This window comes from Podarcis tiliguerta, assembly GCF_965153285.1.
Source record: "Podarcis tiliguerta genome assembly, chromosome: 6".
NCBI classification, from domain to species: Eukaryota; Metazoa; Chordata; class Lepidosauria; order Squamata; family Lacertidae; genus Podarcis; species Podarcis tiliguerta.
In genome coordinates this window covers 11,426,044-11,449,195 of record NC_139539.1, presented here as the reverse complement: position 1 = coordinate 11,449,195, position 23,152 = coordinate 11,426,044, and the positions used below count along the sequence as shown (strand labels likewise).

At 44.8% G+C, this 23,152-nt stretch overlaps 1 protein-coding gene and 1 long non-coding RNA gene across 8 annotated transcripts in view; one reads left to right on the top strand and one right to left on the bottom strand.

Moving 5' to 3' along the window:
- LOC310680777 overlaps window positions 1–23,152 on the bottom strand; it is a 446,371-nt gene that overhangs the window by 7,564 nt on the left and 415,655 nt on the right. Inside the window, exon 2 of the long non-coding RNA XR_014512935.1 lies at window positions 18,488–18,538. This is a non-coding gene — a long non-coding RNA (uncharacterized lncRNA). The remainder of the gene's footprint in view (window positions 1–18,487; window positions 18,539–23,152) is intronic.
- CDH4 (cadherin 4) overlaps window positions 1–23,152 on the top strand; it is an 811,352-nt gene that overhangs the window by 400,105 nt on the left and 388,095 nt on the right. The window lies entirely within an intron of this gene.

Sequence of the window (23,152 nt, the reverse complement as noted above, 5' to 3'; positions counted from 1 at the left end):
AAGCTTGAGGAAGCGTCAGAGAATAGTACTGAGAGCCAGGGAGAGAGGAAAGAGGAAGAGAGAGAGGTTGCTTCATTAGTTTGATTCCACATGTCTTGTGCATGCAGCGCTTTCAAAGAGACATCACAAAATCCGTTCACAATGTGTTGCGAAGATGCCCACGGAGGAAATAGCATGGGGAAATTACCTCGATGCCTAGGGGGCAAATCAAAATCACATATCCGTTTCTGACAATACAATCCGTTCCACACACACATGCGCGCGCGCACACACACACACACACCCTCCAAAAACAAACCAAAAATGAGCGAAAGGAACAGTAAACACGAAACCCTCACACATCTTTTTGGGAGGCATGAAGCCTGCAGGACCATTTGAAATTATACTTATTAAGAGATTACATTTGCCAAGAAGGGAGTTGAATGGGCTAAGTACTGCAGGGATGGAATTGCCCTGAAAATGTGTAAAAAGTAAAAAATAAAATAAAATCAAAAATAATAAAAAAAGCTGAGGAATAAATACATACATACATCTTGCCTGCTGGTTTTTAATTAACTTTTGAACCCTGACAGATACCAGATTGGCAAACCTCTGAATATGCTGAACCGTACAAGTGCTGCAAGTTATCATCCATTTCACAGATGCCGTGCTTTAAGCCATATTAAACTTCTGCAAATGCCAGCATGTGTCCAACGCATACTTCAGCTCTATGGCATGCATGGGGACTGTAAAGCGCTTAGAGGCTTCTAGGCAGGAGACGCAATGTGGCTCTTCAGACATGTCTGGGCTGGGACTTCCAGACACTAGTCTGATAATATAGGCCTATTGTGGCCTGGAAATTGATGCTGGAGCTGGAGCTAGTGGCAGACATATAAAAGCTGGCCTGTTAATCACCTGTTAATCAGAAGAGTTCAAGGATATTTAAAAAATAAATTTTATATGATTATTTGATCCTTTTACGTGGTTTTGTACGTTTTGAGGTATTTTATGCATTGCGACTTGCCATTACTTTCACTGATTGCAGTTTAGCAATTCTTTATTGTAACTGATAAGTGCAAACTGTTTATTATTTGCAGATATTTAATTTTACTGTTTAATATTCTGTTCTAATGGATTCCTGAATATTGCTTTATTTGATATAAGTTGTTTATTTTAAATTTATCAGGGCACCTTTTTTTGCATTGGATCAGACTGGTATTATTAACATTCGGCATTTTATTATGTTTTTGTATGCAGTGGAAGCCGCCCAGAGACACATTGTTTCTGGGAACTGAGTCTTCACACATACATACCCTCCAAGTGTCCCGATTTTCCAGGGACAGTCGTGGAATTTCGAAAGAATTCCCGGCTTCTGATTTGATCCCGGAATGTCCCCATTTCCCCCCACCAGCACCGCTGCTGCTGAGCTTGGGGAGTAGGATGAGCTAGCACTTATCCCAAGTGACGATGATGGCGGTGGCAACAGCAGCTGTGAGGAACCATCCTGTTGTTTCTCTATGGCTACTGCTGCCAGCCTTCTCCCTTGGGCAGCTCATAGCAGCTGCTGGAGAGCAGGTGAGAAAGAGGAGAGGCTGCCATGGCTGAGGCCCAGCCCCACATGATGCACCAGCTCTGAAGGGCAGGCAGAGGGCAGGGCCACTCAGGGTGGGAAGAATGGGGGAGCAGAGCACAAGGAGTCTTGATTCTTTTAATTTAAAAAAGTGCTTTGTGCATCTGCGTCTAGCATTGCTCCTTTTGTAGTGTATAAATTAGTGTGTGTGCACACTGGGCCCAGGGGTAACCTGTGAAACACCGTCCAGGACTGGTCCAGAATCCGAAGGTTCCACTAGGAGTCAGTCCGACAGAGCCAAAGCAGGATACCAGGCAATAATAATAATAATAATAAATTTTATTTATACTCCGCCCTCCCCAGCCAAAGCTGGGCTCAGGGCGGCTAACAACAATCAAAACAATCCAACATTCTAAAAACTTTTCACCATAAAATCAATCAAAAACAAATTGATGGCAACCAGCAAGCAAGACCCGGTGCAGATTGCCAGAGGAGGGGGTCAGGCTGCACCCTGACCAAAGGCCTGGTGGAACAGCTCTGTCTTACAGGCCCTGCGGAAAGATGTCAAGTCCCGCAGGGCCCTAGGACAGGTACAGGATCTCAGGCAGAATCTAGCACACAGCAATGTTGCTCCCGCAATCTGGGGCGGGGTCCGACAGCCTTTTATCTTTGTCAGGGTAGGGGCCGGTCCTGATCCCCTGGCGACTCACCTCCCTGTTTCGCCCGAAGGTGAGCACTCCTCCTGCGAGTACTCAGGTCTCTCCTTCTCTCAGACCTTAGTCCCTGCAGCTTGGGAGACGTAGGTGGGCTACTAGACTCAGGGGCCGCCTCAGCCTCCCCTGACCAAACCGGTAGTGGAACAGCTATAAGTGATGGCAACAGGTAATCCCCACATCTGGAGCCAGGGCAGGCTCCGGCCCCTGACTCATCCCAGCTGGTGTTTGTTGCAGGGGAACCTGTGCAGACTGGAACTCTTCAGTCAGGCCCCAGACTTGGTTCAGATGATGCCTGAGGCAAAGGATCTGGTGCAGACTGAGTCTCCTCTGGTTCCAAGTCTGAGCCCGAGTCCCAGGCCATCACAGTGTGTGTGTGTGTTTCTTTTTGTAAACCTATGAAAGAATACAATAAAATTAGGATTGAGGTGTTTCCTCAGGGCGATGGAGGGCATCTGAGCTGTGTCCCGTTGGTGTAGTTGTGGTGGAAAAGGTCTGCAGGAGGGGACCACAGGAAATGGGGGGGGGGGGAGGCCAAGGAGGTTCAGTTGGGGAGGAGTGAGAAATGTCCCTATTTTCATCTGTAGGATGTTGGAAGGTATGCCTAACCAACACCTCAGATAACAAACCGCTGGCGTCACTTCAGGCACAGTGCTTTTCAGTGGTGAGTTCACACAAACAGCTGCTAGGCAAATGAACAGGAACTGTGTAAAGATCTTGGGTGGCTTGCGTTTGCTTCTGTGGTAGCTGCCGTTCTCTGAGGTTGGAATTTTCAGTTTTTAGTTATAAGATAGCACCATTTATTTCCCAGCCTTTGGTAGAGACTGAATATGAATCCCTGGGGAAACACCACTGAGAGATGACTGTTCCCCTCTAGCGCTGCTTGTGGGCTTTCTAGTTAGCTGCTTTGTGAAGTAAGATACTGGACTAATTAGACCTTTGGTCTAATCTAGCTAGAGTAGAGTAGCCTCTTATGCCAAAAGAGAACGCATACAAAATACAATATCTGCATAGAGATGGAAATTTGAAAACAAATCCGACATGCAGCCCAACTCATCACAGAAGAGAAGACTTGGACTAGGTGATTTAAGGGCCTGCTAAATCCGCTGTTGAGATCTAACCATGGGTGGACCATTTCAAGGACGTTCTTCTCCTCGCTGCTTATGACCTTTGCCTTTCAACCAGACTGGGACAACCCTTCAGATAAAGCAAACTTGGGTCTCTCTCCAGCTGTTTTCACACTACCATTCCCACTGGTCCCTAGGGATGATGGGAGTTGTAATCCAAAAACAGCTGGAGACCCAAGTTTGGGAAACTCTGAGATAGAACAATCCTTCAAAAAGAAGGCTGTCCTCTGTAAACACACAGCCCTTTGAGAAAGGAATGTCAAGATGCAGCCCTTTCTAGATAGTATCAACTTCATTGCAGGTTCCTTGGCGTTTGAGATCATATATAATCTTTGTTCCTTAGAAAGACTTTCCCGTACCCCTCCGAGAAACTTAGAGCAACTGCTGTTCTTGCCAATGTACATTGTCTTCCGCCATACACAGCGAAGCAGGAGACATAATTTAATACAAATTACCTTCAAATTGTATGCAGTCTGGCTTAGTTTCCCTTCAGAATATTTAATACGATTTCTCTTCTCCCTCCTGCCCTCCCCCCCAGTCAAAACCATAACAGCAAAATCTCACTGAATGGCTGAGATGAAGTGCAATGCCTAAAATAAGGGTAAATTGCTGTGCAGGTGGCAAGAAGGGGTTAGACAATTGCTGATTTTTCATAAATGTTACTCTCGCTTTCCCCCCGCTTCTCTCTCTCTTTTTGAAGTGAATTATTTACTTCAAAAGATGCTGTCCTCAGGGGGAGGGAGAAATAACAGATATACTATCTTGCAAATCCATAAATGCCTCTTGTACATGAAAAGGCTTTATGTATTTCGCTCCCTGGCCAGTACTATCTGAGCGTAGCCATTATTTTTAAAGGGTGAGTCTTACCCTCTGATACTTGCAGATGCACATTACCTGTGCTATTATGCTTGTTCATGAATACATAGCAGCCGCCTTCAAAAAAGACCCTTTCCCTAAGACTTTGCAGGCAGAACCAAATCCATTAAAATTGTGGGGAAGGGTGCATTAGACAATGCGGACCGCTCTTTCCTCAAAGTGTAGGTTAACATTATGGACAGATGGAATGGAGGAGATGGGGAAGATTTACTATAATCAGATATGACATAACTCCCTCCCCGCAAACACACATATAAGCACAAAAGAAATACAGGGATCTGGACAATGAGATGCGCAAGGCTTAATACGTTCTCTCCAATAGCTGCATTTTTATTTATTTATTCAAAAGTCAACGACGTAAGCACTTCCATGAAAATTTCACACATGTCCTCCTCATGATGCCATCCTATATTGTCCCCACCCCCTCTCATTTAATCTGGATCTACCATTTCTAAGGACAATCTAGTAAGGTTTTGTTTGTTTGTTTCAGAAATGGAAACTTTGGGCTGCATTAAGTGCTACAGTTCTCATCGCAGTAATTTAACAGTCTATTCTCTTCCCAAGGAACTCTGGGAGTTGTAGTCCTGTGAGGGGAATAAGGGTGTCCTAACCACTCTCAGCTCCCTTAACAAATTTCAGCACCCAGAATCCTTCAGGGGGAATCTATGACTGCTTAAAGTGGTATCGTAGCACTTCAAATGTACAGTGGTGCCTCGCAAGACGAAAAGAATCCGTTCCGTGAGTCTCTTCGTCTAGCGGTTTTTTCGTCTTGCGAAGCAAGCCCATTAGCGGATTAGCGCTATTAGCGGTTTAGCGGCTATTAGCAGCTATTAAAGCCTTAAGGGATTAGCGGATTAGCTGCTAAAAGGCTATTAGCAGCTTAGTGCCTTAGAAAAAGGGGGTGGGGAGCGGAAAAAAAACCCCAGGAATCGCAAGACATTTTCGTCTTGTGAAGCAAGCCCATGGGGAAATTCGTCCTGCGAAGCACCTCCAAAACGGAAAACCCTTTCGTCTAGCGGGTTTTCCGTCTTGCAAGGCATTCGTCTTGCGGGGCACCACTGTATAGTGTGAATGTTGCCTTTTTTGCATTGTATCTGTTGCACAATGAGTTTCCACTACCGCAACTTCTGCGTTGGATTCCTCCGTTGCACAGCATTAAAATTCAACCATCTGCTAGCGCCAAAAAACCAAAACCCACCCTTGCATTTGTGGACAGAGAGCACTGAATGAGACCAAAATTTCCTTCTTTTTAAGCTTATTGGTTAAAAGCCACCAGCAACCTATGTATGTATTTTCTTTCACAACAATGGTCTGCAAAACAACAATGGTCTGCAAAATGTATGCATTTTCTTTCACAACAATGGTCTGCAAACACATTTTGCCAGCAAGAGAAGTATATTGCTATGTGTCTTTTGGCTCTGTGGCATTCAAGAGTAGTTTGCATATGGTTGTTAAATGGGGTTGTGTACACAGGCCTGTTTACTCTGCATCCAGCTAACTCCCACAGCTGCTTACATTAGCCCCAGTCCACATCTATCCTGCCTCTGTCCTGTCAATGTGTTTCCCCTTCCAAACCAGGTTTGATACAAATTGAGAAAAAGAGTGACCTAGCTACATTTTAAACTGGTAACGTGTACACCAGTATGTCTAGGCAGCATGAAGAACACAGATGCTTAGTGTCAGCAGGAAAGCTACATTAGGTGCCTTCAAATCATTCTCTGACCACTTATTTTTGGGAGTTTATTTCTAGTAGAGCTGAAAACCATGGATCTGCTAATCAATTTTTTAGGGAATTCTTGTATGTGGCACATGGCGTATCTGGAGGACTCAGGTTTGTTCCATGTTTAAAGCGTTTCGGTTTAAAATCCATATTTTTGTAGATTTTATGGATTTGGGGGAGGGGTGGAGCAAGGAAGATTTAGTCTTTGAGATTTTACCCAAAACCTCAAAAAAGAAACATTAAGAGATAAAAAGAATCAATTAATCAGTATTGTGCTATGAAAAAGATGGATGAGCTACTAAGGCGAATGACATTTGTGTTGGAGAAAACTCATGCAGATTCCATGCATTTCTGAGAAATAAGAATCCAGAATGAGAAGGCAATGCCTGCAAAATCTGGATATGTATCCACTGGTCCTCAAGCAAACCAGTATCTTAGCTTCTGTTCCTTAATCTGAAATTTAGGAATGCTACCCCAATTCATTAGTTTTTGCTGTGTTGTTGAATGAGCTGAAAGGGGGCTGTTAACTTAACCTATCCTTATTATTACAGTGGAGTATAGATCTAAATCCATTAAGTCAAAAGCCTATTGGTTCAGAAAATGCGAGTTGCGACGTATTCATTAAAAACCTTTCAAAATAATAAAAGGCATTGCAATGTAACAAACCCGTCTCTGTTGCTGTTGAACTCTCCATACTATCAATCATTCTGTTGAAACTTTATTCCCTGTGTACTTGTTTTTGTGTCGTGTGTATTTTAATTTTTCAATGGCTGTCATTTAGGGTTCTTTTTAGTCTCGTTCTCTGATTGTCAGCTGTGTGATTGAGTGCTGATAATGAAGGGATTTCTGTAGATTTCTTTGTTCCATAGGAATTTCCAAAATGCTTGTTTCTCCCCATCACCTCCCCACGGTGACTGAGATAAAATGTTGTTAACTAAGGACAGGGTAGGTTATAAATAAATCGTGCCCGTGGATATAGTGAATATTTGGCGTAGGTCGAGTGTGCTTTTGGAAAGCCAGATGACATCTTAATATATGGAGTCAGACTGCTGTTAAGGTGCTGAACCTCAGTAAGTAGAAGCCTTAAAAACCCAAGAGGAAAAATGAAATGCCATTAAAGGAGGAAGGCAAGTTCTCTGTTAATTTGTCACCCTTTTGCATGTGTTCTTATTGACATCTAGAAGGAGGAAAACAGGACTTACATCCAGAAGCTCCTAGGATATACCGTGGATCAGGCAGGCATGATGGGAAGGACCAGTGTTGGATTAAACCCTGCGGAGGCCCCTAGGCAGTCAAAATCTTGGGGGGCTCATCGGCTACTTGCAGATATTCTACTAGGATCTGGAGTCGGCAGGAACTTGCGACATACTAACTAGCAGAAAGCTTCGTATCTGGAGATTTCTTGTTCATGCGCTCTTGTGGGATCACACTGAACTAAGGAAGCTTGATTGTAATTATCTTTCAAGATCAAATCAATATTATTATTGTTGCGGGGCCCCTAAAAGGCATAAGACCCAGAAGCCGCTGCCTACTCACTCTATGTGGGAATCCGGCACTGGGAAGGATCTCTGCCTGTGATCCCCAAAAGACGCTGCCAATCAAAATAAACAATAGTGGGATGGATGGATGGGCAAATCGGACAAGGCTACTTCTTCTGCACAGCCTTCTGTAAAGCTGTAAAGCTCACTCTGGAGGTCAACGCCACTGTTCATCCCAAGCAGGTGTCTCATTTCAGAGTCTACTCTGGCTTGAAACCCACCTGCTCCCCCATCCTTTGTTGAAAGGTTCCTTGGCTAAGCCTGTTCATTTGGTGGCTGCCTTGCTGCAGCGATCCCAGGCAGAACTGTACAAGAAGCTCATTGTAGCACCTGCTCCTGTGTGAAACTCACCTGCTCCCCCTGCCTGACATGCTTTGTTGAAAAGGTCTTCTGCTAAGCCTTGAGTTCTGACTGATTGCACATCTCTCTGTGACTTGCCAGAAGAAATTTGCATGAGGATGATTCTCCTTCCTTTCCCTTTCCCTTTTCCCCTTCTCTCCCCTCCCCACCCTCTCTCTTTTCCTCTCCCTCCCACCTTTTTTTTTACTGTATGAAACTTGGCAGTTTTGGCTGCACTCTGTGTTGTGCTTTTCAACTTGCCCCCAAACAGAGAGGTAGTAAAGCTGTGCAAAGCACTCTCCTCCCCTGGCAAAAATTAATGAAACGCCGGCTGTGAACAGACTTTCCCAGCGTTTTGTATGCCATGTGCTTTCTGCTGGTTCCCCAGGCCGCAGTTACTGTACATTCCTTTTTTCCCTCTACCCTCCCCTGCTCCCTGCCACTGTCATCCCAAAGTTTCTACTGTACGAACGAATTGCTGGTAGTCTGTGCTGGGCTGCCACTCTACATTTCCCATTTAATTGCATGTGATATTAGCAATGATGCTGTGGAATCGGAAGAGCAATTAGGCCTGCTGAGAAATTTCACACATCTCCAGTCTTCCCTAGGCAAAAATAAATAAAGAAGAAGAAGCATGTTTCTTGCCTAGGGACTCGAGACCAGGCTGGTCAGCTGGTAACTCACTGGACGCTGAGCAAAATTGTGTAAGCATTTTGCCATTCTGACAGGAAGGATCTTTCTTCTATGCCTCATCCTCTCTTTGGCAGCTGGAGCAGGAAGCAGGAGCAGCCCTGCCCATCCAACCTTCACGGGAACTGAAGGAGATGACATATAATAAGCCAGATTATTGGCCCAACTAGCCCAGGCTGGTCTACACTGCCAAAATCCAGCATTTCCTGAGCTCTGAGAGTGTAGCTTTCTCCCAATTGAAGTGCAGAGTGTTTGAGGACTGGGACATTCTCAGGGAAACCAAAATGCTTGTTTACAAAGCTATTGTACTACCAACCTTACTGTATGCTTGTGAAATGTGGACCACTTATAAATGCCATCTCCAACTCCACGAAAGATTCCATCAATGTCTCCCAAAAAAATTGTACATCACTTGGAAAGACAGGAAAACTAATGCCAATGCACTGGAAGAAGCAAAGATCACCAGTGTCGAAGCAGTGATTCTTCAACATCAACTTTGTTGGATTGGTGATGTTGTGCGGATGCCTGATTATTGTCTTCCAAAGCAACTACTCTATTCCAAACTTTAAAATGGTAAACGTAATGCTGGTGGTCAACAAAAGAGGTTCAAAGACTCTCTCAAGGCAAATATTAAAAAATGTAGTATAAACACCAACAACTGGGAAACACTGGCCTGCAAGCGCTCCAATTAGAGAACAGCCCTTACCAAAAGTATCATGGGTTTTGAAGACACTCAAACTCAGGATGCAAGGGAGAAACACGCTAAGAGGAAGGCACACTAGGCAAACCCTCACCATGATCAACTCTCACCAAGAAACTTCTGTTCCCACTGTGGAAGGATGTATGGATCCAGAATTGGCCTCCACAGTCACTTACGGACTCACTTTTAAAACCATGTTTATGGCAGACAATCTTACTATGCTATGAGTGATCGCCAACACACCACTCTCACTGAAATTCCCTCTTCTGCCCAACTCAGAAAAGTGCTAGAATTCTGCCCTCCTCTTACTGGAGGCGGACTTGAAGGGTGCTCCTGGTTAGGGATGGGCAAAGTTGTCCATGTTAGTTTCTACCAGTTTCTTCTGGTTCTGATATTAAGTTTGGTGCTCTGCATTTCCACATCAGTTTGTGTGAGATAGATAGATAATAGATAGGTCGATAGATCGATCGATGATAGATAGATAGATGATAGATAGATGATGATGATAGATAGATAGATAGATAGATAGATAGATATTCATTGTGAAAATTGTAGTCCAGCAATGTCTGGAGTTGTTGTTTATCAATGTCTGGAGGTCCAAACACATCTGTATTTGAGGAAAAAGAAAAAAAGGGAAGTAGAAACTCTTCCTCCAAAGTTTGTTCTCTCCTGCTGTGCTATTTGTATTCCAGCTTGATTCAGAACTTTCTGCTCCCAGCTCAGGAAAGAAAATGCCACCATGCTCTTTGAAAATGTATAGAAAAGCAAAGTCAAGGATTCCTTTTAGCAACATTATTCATGCGAGAGCCTAGCAAATAATTAATTCAAACAAAAATAGGAAACTCAAAAGAGTACCTCATGGATATGCATTTTTAGTCTAACCAAAAATTCAGGGATAGGTTCATTATTATGCTTTCTTTAAACTATCAGGAATAAATAAAGTGGATGCAGGCTGAGAGTAAATCCATGCTAATGAAACGAAGGAGGGAGGAAGCACTTGACAAAGAAAGTCATTCAATGTATCGTTTTGGAAAGAATCCTGATTGTTAAAATATAGGGCTTGTTTATATGGGATTTGGGGTATGTGAAAATTACCTACCTCTGTAGGATTCTTTGAGGTTTAGCATCTTGTTTACATGGGTTTTAAACCTTGATCTCTGCAATGACAAGAGGTTCAGAGAGCAGACTCACACTCCATATCTAGATTCAGGTTGGTAGCCGTGTTGGACTGCCATAGTCGAAACAAAATAAAAAATTTCCTTCCGGTAGCACCTTAGAGACAAACTAAGTTTGTTATTGGTATGAGCTTTTGTGTGCATGCACACTTCTTCAGATACACTGAAACAGAAGTCACCAGACCCTTATATATGGTGGGAGGGTGGGGTGGGGTTTTTCTCAGAAGGGTGGTAGGAGATGGATGATTGACTCAATGGGTGTGGTAAACCTGTTGACTGTTAACGACTGCAATTAGTCCTACAGGAAAAAGCATGGGAAAGCATGCAGTTGACCAAAAATAGCTTTAGCATGTGTAATGAGACAAGAATCCAATATTGCATATCTGTGATTTTTGATCAGGAAAATTTTCATTATTATAAGATTCAGCCACTGGAGCTACAATTCAACAAGGGGAGTCTGACACAAGAGAAATACAGGCTTCTTAATGTGTTCCTCTTGGGCCACATTCTCACCAGATCTCACTCTTACCAAAGCTTCAAAGAAGTGGTTTTGTTGGGAACCATGGCAGAAAGAGAAAGAGTTAAAGCTTCCCCACAACTCAGAGGCTGCGCCGGCTTCCATTTGCATAACAAAAAAGGCCTGCCAATTTCATTCACTCTGTTGATATAATTTAACCCTTGCTGAGGTGTTCAAGGACAGGAAAGCAATGAGTTCATCTGAAAGGTAAGAGGGATGCTCCTGTGTCCTCATAGGAATTTGGTAACTGGGCACATTTTCGAATTTAGGGTCCCCACATCAAAACTCCCTCAGGCCTGTCCTTACTTTTATGGCTTGGCTTCATGCAGTCACATTTGTATCTGAAATGGCTTTGATTTCTTAAAAATAAAAAAATAAAATTCAAATTGCATAGAATTGTAGTACTGGAAGTTTCTCAAAGGGCAATCTAGTTCAATACTCTGATTGATTGATTGATTGATTGATTGATTGATTATGATTTATAACTCCCACACTATTACTGCAGAAACCCACCAGGATGGCATGGGGGCACAAGGTGTCTGAAACAACTCTCCTTCATGTGAGAGTGGGAGCTGACATGCAGTGGCCATGATTCATACAGCCACAGCAACTGATTTTTTTAAAAAATTCTCAGCAGGTTTCTGGGAATGCCACTGAATCCCAGCAGGGTTATATCTGGGACCAGAAGTTCCACCAAGAACCACGCCTGTTCATTCTGCTTGGGTGGCGATCTTGAAAACCTGGTGGTTGTATTTATCACGATATAATTTATGAGCACAGGCTTTCTGACTATGTCTGAGTTTCTTTTTCTTTTTCTCCCTCGTGGAAAGAGACAGCTGTGGCTTGAGTCTGCAACTTCACACTTCTTTCCCTTGCCTATAACCAGAAGTGTTTGCCAGCTTGTCCTCAATAAATATGTTTCCTCTCTGCCTTCCTGGGCTGCTTCTCTCTCTCTCTCCTTCTCCCCCCTCCCTCTCTCTCTCCTTTTGCCTCCCCTTCAAAACTTCCCGTAGATCTACAAACTGTTCATAAATTTATTGACAGTTGGCAGACTTGCTGTGAAAGCGCCAGTGTTAGAAAGCAGCCTTCTTCACATCTGTTTTGCTCGCCTACGAGACAACCAGTGAAAGTAGCTTAAGGTTTTGAGGAGGCTTACACCTCTCTGTAAATAAAATAAGAGGGCATACCTCTTCCTGAATCTCTCCATCTCCCCCCACCCACTGTGCCTAGAGACGTTTTTCGTCAGATCCTTGAGTTCTTGACTGACTTCTTCGTCAGAAGTAGGGAACCTTTCTACATGCCAGCAGGAGGGGGGCGGGGGGAGTGGGCAAAGCAACAAATGCAAATTTTACTTTTTGCACAGTGGGCGAACTTCTACACATGCCCCTCTATGCCCCACCCAGACAAGCAAGAGGCATTTTCAAGCTTGAGGACAAATCCCACCCAGGCAAGAATGCTTAAGGAGAGGGCTAGGCAAGGCAAATGGCTCAGGAGGGCATGTAGCCTAGGGAGAAATCTGGGAGCCAGATTCAAAGGCCTGGAGGGCCACATTTCTGCCTGAGTTCCCCATCCCTGTTATATGCATGCCCTACAACATTTATCTGATGAAAATAGGGATGTCCTATTTCACAATAATGATAATAATATTTATAGCCCGTTCATCTGACTGGGTTGCTCCAGCCACTCTGGGCAGCTTCGAACATATTTAAAAACATAATAACATTAAGAAACTTCTGATGTGTTCCAAAGGCTGTCTAGTTACTTATCTCCTTGGCTCGGAGGTCAGATAGCTTCATACCTTCCAACATTTCTCCAATGAAAATAGGGACATCCTAAGGAAAAGCGGTCAAAGTATTGGAGCCTCAGCTTCAGGATCTGTCCTTCCAGCGAGCACTCAGGGCTGATTTCCTTAAGAATGGATAGGTTTGATCTTCTTGCAGTCCATGGGACTCTCAAGAGTCTCCTCCAGCACCTCATGAGAAGAGAACACTCCCTGGAAAAGACCCTGATGTTGGGAAAGATTGAGGGCACAAGGAGAAGGGGACGACCGAGGACGAGATGGTTGGATAGTGTTCTCCAAGCTACTAACATGAGTTTGACCAAACTGTGGGAGGCAGTGGAAGACAGGAGTGCCTAGCATGCTCTGGTCCATGGGGTCACGAAGAGCCGGACACAACTAAACGACTAAACAACAACAACAAAGGAAAAGCGGGACATTCCAGGATCAAATCAGAAACCGATATGGCTTCTGTAAATCTTGGACTGTCCGTGGAAAATAGGGACATTTGGGTGATCTGCTATATGCACCAGGAGTGTGTTGCTGCCATCAGGATCAACAGCCCTTCATACCCTTTGTAATGTTTTATTGCATGAGGCATGCAATGTGCCAGCATCATGCCTGGAGCTCACTCAGAGCCCATCATGAAAGATGGGAGTAAGGAAATGGAGAAATGGAGAACCATTTACACCATCTTGAGATGCTTCAAAAAGAAAGGTGGTATATGAAGGAAATAAATAATAGCTCAGTAGCAGAGCATCTGCACTGTGTACAGAAGGTCCCTGCTTCCATTCCTGGCATTTCCAGGTAAATCTGGGAATGTTCCCCACCTGACCCCTTTGAAAACATCTGCCTGTCTGTGTGGACAACAGTGAGCTAGGTTGGCCCATTGTATGACTCATATGTTCATATGTTAGTAGAGGTTGACAAGGTGCAGCTGGGCTGGTGGAGCTTTAAGCATGAGATCATGTCATGAATCCATGCCTCCAATATATAGTTTGGTCCTTGGACAATGTGAAGAGAAGAGGAAATTTTCTTGTATGACAGTAGCCTCCATCCTTTTCAAACCCACCACCCACTTTTAACCCAACCATGTCTTTAGAGACCCATTCCCTTAATCTCTTACCATGTTTTTGCAGAGTGATTGGGCTCTTGTTGTGTTTCACCTTGGATCAGGTCCTGGTGCACTAGTGGATCCCGACCCACCTGTCGAAGATCAGCGCTGTATGATGTTTGACTCACTTTGATCAGTCGTGGTGCCACGCAAAACAACAGAATTAGCAGGATGCTTTTAATCTGAGCAAATGGAGCCCTCAGTCAGATTTCTGCTTCCTGTAGCCGGCGGATAAATAAAAGTGCCAGGAAGTTTGCTGATGCAGGTGATAGTTTCAAAAAACATCTCTCCCGTTTTAATTTTACAAAATGAGCCTAAGAAGTATTTTAGGGGGAAGCTTTAAAGTACAAAGAAGAACTTTGTTTAAAAATAGAGTTGACAATGTAAAATAGGTTAGAGCTTCCCTTTGAGGCAAACAAACAACCCACTTAAGAATTAAAAATTTCCAAGCAAATGATTTAGAAATCCTTCCTCCTCTGGCCCCCCTCCCTCCTTCAAGCATGATCAAAGTAAAAGCTTTGACAGGTAGCATTTATCACAGATAGTACCTTCTGCTCGGTAAGTATTCAGTGATGCAAAAGGGGAAAAAATTAAAATATGGTTCATAGCTGCATTGCTAACTTTTGCATTTAGAAAATTTAGAGAACGTGGGTATTGTTTGATTTGATACAAAAGTGCCACGTGGGGTGATTTTTTAAAGTTTGAATTGTCCCAGTGCCTACAAGATTGGGTTATGCTGCAATGCTTCATCAGCTAATTGGTTATATTAATTGATTAAAAGAGTAATCCTATGGGAAAGGGAGGAATCAAGGCAGAATAAGAGCTGCCTTTTCTAATGCCTAGTTAGCTTGCATTGGGAATAGGAAAATGAGGTTCCTCTTCCTTTTTTTGGCCTTCTACCACTGATATGTTCCAAAAACCTTTTCCTTCCCATTGCTCCCAAGACTGGTTAGTTGCTTCCTGCCTTCTTTCTTTGCGGCATTTATATCACACCTTTTCCTCCAAGGAGCTTAAGGTGGTGCGCATAGTGTTCTTATTTAATTTAATTCCCACAACATCCCTTTGAGGTAGATTAAGCTGAGAGGAAGTAACTGGCCCAAGGTCACCCAATGAGCTTCATGGTTAGGCGGGGATTTGAACCCTGGCCTCCCCGGTCCCAGTCCAACACTCTGACCACCACACAGGCAAATGGGAGGATTTTGGACCATGCAGATTCACAGCCACTCCTGGTGCACCCATGACATGCCCCGGACACAACCTCCTTTTTATGGCCTTTCTGATGTCACAGTTCTGAGGTTGGAGTGGCTCTGGCTGCAGACCTTTGCACAACCACAGGTAGGAGTCCTGTCAGAGTGAATCTCTCTCTCTCTGGAAAAGTCCAGCTCAGATTTTGCTTGGCAGTTGGTAACGCAAATTTCGCTTTCTCTGCTCCTTTGCACCATCCTTTCCATTTCAGTTTGGATTTGGAAGGAAGCATTGTCTGTGACATGGGTAGGCAGAGGTTAGGCTCGCCTCAACTAGAGCCAGGGCTTTCTCGGCTGTGGCTCCAATCTGGTGGAACGCTCCGTCACAAGAGACTAGGGCCCTGCGGGACCTGACATCTTTCCGCAAGGCCTGCAAGACAGAGTTGTTCCACCAGGCCTTTGGTCAGGGCCCAGCCTGACTCCCTCCTCTGGCAACCTGCACAGAATTTTGCTTAACGGTTGCCATTAATTTGATTTTAATTAATTTTTATAATGGAATGTTTTTAGAATGTTGGATTATTTGATTGTTTGATTATTTAATTGTTGTTAGCCGCCCTGAGCCCGGCTTCGGCTGGGGAGGGTGGGATATAAATAAAATTTATTATTATTATTATTATTAAACTAAGGGCCGGGGGCCGGAACCAGCCCAATCACCTTCTCAATCCAGCCCGCAGACAGACTGGGAATCAGCATGTTTTTACATGAGTAGAATGTGTGCTTTTATTTAAAATGCATCTCTGTGTTATTTGTGGGGCATAGGAATTGGTTCTCTTTTCCCCCCTCCAAAATATAGTCCAGCCCCCCACAAGGTCTGAGGGACAGTGGACTGGCCCCCTGCTGAAAAAGTTTGCTGACCCCTGCTCTGTGAGCTGGATTCCCCCTATAGAAGACCCATGCTGTACTGTAGCTCATGCTTAGGAGAGGGGGAAACTTTCGAGATTAATAAATGTTAGCAATTTGTGGTTATTGCAGTGGGTCATAAAATATCGGCACAGTGTACAGAAGGAATCAAAAAGAAATTTTTGTTCTTCAGGTCTGCCAATGGAGACTAATGACTGCCGGTCTCCATGCATGAAGGACAAGGTTTGATTATTCTGGGTTTTCTCTCCCCCATGCTGAGAAGAGAGATTTCTCTGCATTTCAGAGACCCAGACTTGTCTGGAGAACGTCTGTGCTCCATTTTCTCTGGAGTAGTCCCAATGAAGATTACTTTTGAAGCAAGCGGTTGGAGGAATTTGAAATAAATAAGGCTAAAGAATGAGAGATTGTGTGCAATTTGGGAGTTAACAGTTAATCTGAAGTACCCTCAGTGGCTGAAATAGCAGGTCACTGATGTAATATAGCCATCGCTGATCTAACACAATGATCAGGGGGATGCTGTGGACATAGTGTATCTTGATTTAAGTAAGGCTTTTGACAGAATCCCCCATGATATTCTTGTGGAGAAGCTTGGAAATGCTGACTGGACAAGGTAACTGTTAGGTGGATTTGTAGTTGGTTGACTGACTAAACCCAAAGAGTACTCATAAATGGTTCCTTGTTTTCCGGGGGGGGGGGGGGGATGGCATGTGGGATGCCACAAGGTTCTTTTCTTGGGCCTGTTGCTGTTCCACATCTTTATGAATGACTTGAATGAAGGAATTGAGGGGATGCTCATCAAATTTGTAGATGGCACCAAACTGGGAGGCCTCAGAAGACAGAGTTGGGATTCAGTATGGCCTTAACAGATTGGAGATCTGGGTCAAAAGTAACAAAATCAATTTCAATGGGGTCAAATGTCAGGTTCTACACTTAGGCAGGAAGAACCAGCTCCACAAATATAAGAAGAGGGACACCTGGATTACATGTGAAAAGGATCTAGGGGGTCTTAGTAGGACACAAGCTTCAACAATGTGATGCAGCAGCGAAAAAAGCTAATGCCATTCTAGGCTGCATCAACAGAAGTATAGGGTCCAGATAAAGGGAAGTCATAGGACCATTCTATTCTGCCTCGGTCAGACCACACCTGGAATAGGTAAGGTAAAGGTAAAGGGTCCCCTGACTATTAGGTCCAGTCGTGTCCGACTCTGGGGTTGCGACGCTCATCTTGCTTTATTGGCCGAGGGAGCCGGTGTACAGCTTCTGGGTCATGTGGCCAGCATGACTAAGCCGCTTCTGGCGAACCACAGCAGTGCACGGAAACACCGTTTACCTTCCCGCCGGAGCGGTACCTATTTATCTACTTGCACTTTGACGTGCTTTCGAACTGCTAGGTTGGCAGGAGCAGGGATCGAGCAACAGGAGCTCACCCCTTCATGGGGATTCGAACCACCGGCCTTCTGGTTGGCAAGCCCTAGGCTCTGTGGTTTAACCCACAGTGCCACAATACTGTGTCCAATTATGGGCACCACAATTTAGGAAGGATGTTGATAAGTTGGAACATGTGCAGAGGAGGGCGGCCAAAATGATCAAGGGTCATAAAGCCAAGCCTTATGAGGAACAGTTGAGGGAGTTTTTCAAGGGACTCGGATCCCACATTCAGTGGCCCAGGCACAAGTGCCAAGTAAATGAAGTGATATTGACACATGTGAGAGCTGCCCCTACCAAATCTCTTTGTTTTCATCTCCGAAGAGAGAAGCTTTCACTATGTATTTAGCAGATTATTCCCCCACCCTTCTCCATAAACGCTCATTGTTGCTGCTACAAAGTGCTCCGTCAATTGGTGATATTATTAGAAAACAAATCTCCGAAGACAGCAGATGGCAACAAGCTCTCCTATCTTTGTGAAGATGGATCAAAGTCGTGTGGGATGAGTGTAGCCCCTGGAGTTGCGTACCTGACGGGCGTTTTGCCTTTCCAGGCAACTGCCGTCTTACTTAGCTGCTTGAATAAATTCACAATAGACTTTATCGGGAACACACAAAACAACCTCATTTCTCTGACAAAAATCTGCAGCGGGGCCTGGCATTCTGGGAGTATGGGATTTCCAGATTTATACTTCTACTATCTGGCATTTCATCTCCAACCTATTATGAGCGGGTGTTCATTTTATGAGTGTGATTACATTCCTTCATGGTCCGTGATAAAGAAGGATTTAGCTGTTTGTGCCAGCGGTAAACACACACACACACACACACACACCTTGCCCTTACTGCGTTCAGGCATCTCTTCTTGAAAGGAGGGAGGGTAATCTTTTCACCAACAAAGAAAACCTAGTATATTCAGACTTCTGCACCCTTTGTCCGCTCATTGTTTGGAGAAATAAATGAGCGTATTTAGAAAGTAAAATAATGTCGGCCAGCTATGTGGTTGTGAGCAGAATCTTCTTGGTTGCATATGAAGAAATAGAAATCCCATTGAAAGATTAGCAGTGAAATCGCAGAATGGTAGAGTTGGAAGGGACCCCAAGGTTCATCTAGTCTACCCCACCTGCAATGCGGGAATCTCAGCTAAAGCATCCATGACAGATGGCCTCCCAACCTCTGCTTAAAAACCACCAATGAAGACTCTACAGGGGGGATCCACAAGTCTGGAAAAGCACACACAAACACAAACACGCACATACAAACCATTTTTGGGGGGTTGGGGACCCAACTCTATGAGAACTGTTCATGCTCAGTAGCCATATAGTGCTATTGTGGGGGGGGGGGGAATGTGAATCTAGGAGGGAGGGGGATGGACTGGAGTCTCATGGAGGAGGACAAGGCTGCCAACAGTGAATAGGAGCATAACATTCTGCAACAATTTGTTGCAGTTTCCCTTTGTCCCTTTAAAAAACCATCTAAGTTAGCGGCCATCACAACTTCTTGGGGCAGTGAATTGTTGTTGTTGTTGTTTTGTCATGTCCAACTCTTCGTGACCCCATGGACCAGAGCATGCCAGGCCCTCTTGTCTTCCACTGCCTCCCGCAGTTTGGTCAAACTCATGCTGGTAGTTTCGAGAACACTATCCAGCCATCTTGTCCTCTGTCGTCCCCTTCGCCTTGTGCCCTCCATCTTTCTCAACATCAGGGTCTTTTCCAGGGAGTCTTCTCTTCTCATGAAGTGGCCAAAGTATTGGAGCCTCAGCTTCAGGATCTGTCCTTCCAGTGAGCACTCAGGGCTGATTTCCTTAAAGTTGGATAGGTTTGATCTTCTTGCAGTCCATGGGACTCTCAAGAGTCTCCTCCAGCACCATAATTCAAAAGCATCAGCCTTCTTTATGGTCCAGCTCTCACTTCCATACATCACTACTGGGAAAACCATGGCTTTAACTATACGGACCTTTGTTGGCAAGGTGATGTCTCTGCTACCAGGAGTTAATTATGCATCCTGCGCCTAATAGTTCAAAAACTTTTCCTCCCTCCCTGCCCCGCTTTTTTAGCTATTGTTTACAAAGAGCAGAAGATCCATACCACATCAATAAATGAAAATTGTAGTTGTCAGTTTGTAACGGTTTGATGGTGCCTAATTAGCCATGTTTACCCATACATAGTTGTTCATTAGATCCTTCGACTTCACATGTTCCAAGCTTGCAAAGCCTCCTGAAATTAACTCAGTATGAAAGAGGGAGATAATGAAAGCCTGGCGTGTGTTTTTTTCCTCCACATGTTCTGCGCTAGAGAATCTCTGGGAGTGTTGCAGTTCAGTTTCACATTGCTGAGTGCTCACAAGTGCAGGTTTACCCTAATATTATTTTTGTGGGAGGCTGTATAAGTCTCTGTCTGCACATGTTTGTGGACATATTTTTATTTGAAGATACCTAAAGTACGGGGATGAATTTCATTGACAGAATGACAGAACAGGATGTTTTTTTCTCGTTTTTTCTTGATAATTTTTATACTTACTGCTTGCTCAGAAATAAAAATCTTTAGGCGGTGTACAGATCCATTGCTAAAACATAGAGACCAATTAAAAATAATGATGGCTAAAACCTTGTAATAATTTACAAAGCCCTGGACAACTTAGGTCAGGGCATATTAAAGGTAAAGGGACCCTGACCATTAGGTCCAGTCACAATCGACTCTGGGGTTGCGGCGCTCATCTCGCTTTATTGGCCGATGGAGCCGAGTTTTGTCCACAGACAGTTTTTCCAGGTCATGTGGCCAGCATGACTAAGCCATTTCAGGCAAACCAGAGCAGCACACAGAAACGCCGCTTACCTTCCTGCCGGAGTGGTACCTATTTATCTACTTGCACTTTGACGTGTTTTCGAACTGCTAGATTGGCAGGAGCAGGGACTGAACAACGGGAGCTCACCCGTCGCGGAGATTCGAACCGCCAACCTTCTGATCGGCAAGTCCTAGGCTCTGTGGTTTAACCCACAGCGCCACCTGCGTCCCATCAGGGCATATTAGGGACTGCCTAAACCCTTAAATCCCATGTTGATCACTGATATCATCTGCAGGAGATTGTTGGTCATTCCCCGAGTTGGAAAGACTCATTTGACAGCAAGAAATTGAGACTTCAATATCATCTGCCCTGCCATGTAGAATTCTCTTCCAACAGAGATTCAGAAGGCACCTTCTGTTTCTGCTTTTAAACACCTGTGAAAAGGCTTTCTATTCCAACAGGCAACTAACAATACAACTTTCCACAATACTTAGCCAATTTCCTATTTTATATATATATGGCTTACTGTTGTACAACACCCTTTTGTAAAAAAAATAGTGATATATAAATATTTTAAAATGAATATAAATAAATAAATTGCTTTTTTTAAAAAAAAAAACAACGAACCTGAAACACTTTTTAAACAAATGTAACTATGCAAATAGATCAAGTGTTTGCACAGGCTTGCTGAAACCGACAGGTTTTCGGCAGGCATCTGAAAACAGTAGAGTGAAGGCACCAGCATAATGTCAATAGGCAGGGGGTTGCGTGGCGAGTTCCCGCCTCCCCCCTCAGAAATAAAGACACGAGACACAAGAATTCGAGTTAATGGGTCAAATTAGGCCACAACTTTATTGATTACAGGAATTGAGTGGTATTGGCTTAGGCATTGGTCCTAACACTTAACCGGCTTCAGCCCGCTGGCTGGAAGACCGGTGAGGGTTAACTACCAGTAGGGGGAGTCCTGCTGAGGCACGTCAGCTAGGAGCTCCCCCCGGAGTTACCGCTCGGGAGCGTGCCGTGGGCCCACACCTCCATAGGCATAGGACAAGGCCACACACACCCCGAAATCCTTTACCGGACTACCCTTTGTTTTGGGGGAAGGTGGTGGCGCTTCCTCCCTCCCCTCTTCATCTGCATAACAAAAGATCCATACCCCCACCAATGCCTAACCACCAATACTGACTGGGGAGTTGTGATGGATTGCTACGAGGTAGGTGAAAACCAAGTGGCTGGTCCCAATCTGCCAAATGGAAAAATTCCTACCAGGCCCCTTGACGGCGACCAACCGAAGCCCATAGCATCGTCATAGAGCCTAACCTAACGGGTGGGAGGGAAGGGAATGCTGTGGCACGGGAAAGAGGGAGACCCTCTTAAAGACTTAAATGCATGAGGCCACGCCCCCTCGGGCCAGCCGATTGGCTGGTCCAGGGATGACGTGTCGGAGGATTCCCTAGCATCGCGGGGGCTGGAGCCAGCCCCCGCGAGGGTGGGGGAGTGAAGCCCACAACCCCACCTCCTCTCTAGCTCGGAAGTGGCTTTCCAGAGCACATACCATGGCAGTGAAGCCTCACAAATGCAGAGCACATTCTGCTGCCAGCCAGAGTAAATAATATGGGGCTAAGTGGACAAGTTGCATGATCTGGTATAAGACATCTCCCTGTGTTCCTTAGCCCACTGCTGGCACCCTGCCCCCCCCCAATTTCCCATCAATCCTGAAACAGTGCAGAATAGACAACCCCATCTGTGTCCCTGCGTGACGGGCCTGAGCTGATGCTGTTGACATGTGTCCTCAATTCCCGTCCTCACTTTAGAGGGACTGGAACACAGGTTGAAAATAGCGTCATTGTGTGTCTATTTCATGGCGCTTTAGAAAGAGAACTTGCAGAGAGACGGGCGGCATAAGCGGCTTTCCCCATAAGCACGTTGGTTCTGCTCCACTGACGATGGCTTAGGCGCAGATAAAATGGAACTGTACACTCCAACGTGGCAGACGAAAGGGCTTCTTTTTGTATCGTGCAGCCAGATTGACCATGGAAAGTTCAGAGCAGGAATAGCTGACCTGCAGGCCACTTCTGGCCTGCCAAGGTGCAGAAGACTGAGAGCTGATATGATAGTCACTTTCAAATATCTGAAGAGCTTGGCTTTGTTTCTTCAAAGCACAGGCATGATTAGACTGCGTTTTCCACATTGATGCCTCCAAACCATGTTGATGAATGTCCAGTGGCTCTGTGGTGATCGCTTGTAGCTGTGTAAGATTGTCTTCCAAAAACACGGTCTTAACAGTGAGTCCATAAGTGACTGTGGAGGCCAATTCTGGATCCGCACATCCTTCCTAAGACTCTCGTACCTATGGGACTGCCTCTCCTGGTATACCCCGAGGAGGACTTTAAAGTCCATAAATAACAACAATTTGGAGGTCCTGAGCCTCAGGGTGGTTAGATTGGTCTCAACTAGGGCCAGGGACTTTTCAGCCCTGGCCCCAACTTGGTGAAACGCTCTGTCACAAGAGACCAGGGCCCTGTGGGATTTGACATCTTTCCACAGGGCCTGCAAGATGGAGCTGTTCTTCCTGGCCTTCAGCATGGACTCATTCTGATCCCTTATATGGGATTTGGTATATAATTTTTCCCTTGGCTTTTTTGCTGGCCCTTGTAGGACCAGCATGGATAGTTGGCTCATGTGAATATCTGATGTTTCCTCCCTTTATGGTCTTGATTTATGAGCTACTACTAAAATGAGGTTGCATTTTAAGCCATATTTTAAGCCGTATTTTAATTAACTGGTTTTTGCGGGTTTTGGGGTTTTTTCTATTATGTTTTACAGTGGTAACTTGGGTTAAGTACTTAATTCGTTCCAGAGGTCCGTTCTTAACCTGAAACAGTTCTTAACCTGAAGCACCACTTTAGCTAATGGGGCCTCCTGCTGCCGCCGCGCCGCCGGAGCACAATTTCTGTTCTTAACCTGAAGCACTATTTCTGGTTTAGCGGAGTGTGTAACCTGA